Raw genomic sequence first — 808 nt, 5'->3', positions numbered from 1 at the left:
TTTTTTAAGAAACGCGCGTGGTATTTGTATGGTGACTGGCTATAGCACTCAACACCGTTAAAAAGAAAAGGATATTAAAAAATACTTGGGTTACCAGACTACATGTGAGCTGTCAGTCGCGCTGTCAGTCAGAATTAAAGGAGCAAACGGTCAAAGAGCTAATTGTTTTTAGTCCTCACTTTGTACAAATCGATAAATTTAAGCGGCGGCCTTTTCAGTTCACATGGGCCCAGTTTCATAAAGTTGTTAAGCAGAAAATACTGCTCAGCAAATTGCTTTGCTAAGGAAAAACGAGTGGGCACTATTTGCACAGTGTCAATAATGATATTTTTTGCTTTAACCAATTTGATTTGTTCTTTGCTTAACACATTTTTGTGCTTTATTTGCACAGTGTCAATAATGATATTTTTTGCTTTAACCAATTTGATTTGTTCTTTGCTTAACACATTTTTGTGCTTACAGGCTCTATGGAATGCGGCCTCTAGAGTTGCTTTAGCAGAAAATATGGCTTAATTGGATTAGCAGAAGTTATGATCAGGGTTTTTATATCATGATTTGACCGGTAATCTTATTCTGGTAAGCATTTTATTTTTGCGTGTGCTTACTGGGTGCCATGACATTGCATGGGCACCTCGTAATGAGTTTGAATACTATATGTTCAATGTCTGTAAACATAGTAAGTGGAACCCTTTGGAAATCTTTAATTGCCGGTGTTACAAACGCAGCGGGCAGCTCGACGTGCCTGATGATGGCCCAGCTGGTTGTGACTTAGGCTACCGTAAACATTTTGACAATTTTGCTACAATTG

Source organism: Asterias rubens, chromosome 16 (assembly GCF_902459465.1).
Source record: "Asterias rubens chromosome 16, eAstRub1.3, whole genome shotgun sequence".
Taxonomy (NCBI): Eukaryota; Metazoa; Echinodermata; class Asteroidea; order Forcipulatida; family Asteriidae; genus Asterias; species Asterias rubens.
The sequence above is the reverse complement of the archived record's forward strand: the minus strand, read 5'-3'. Positions refer to the sequence as shown.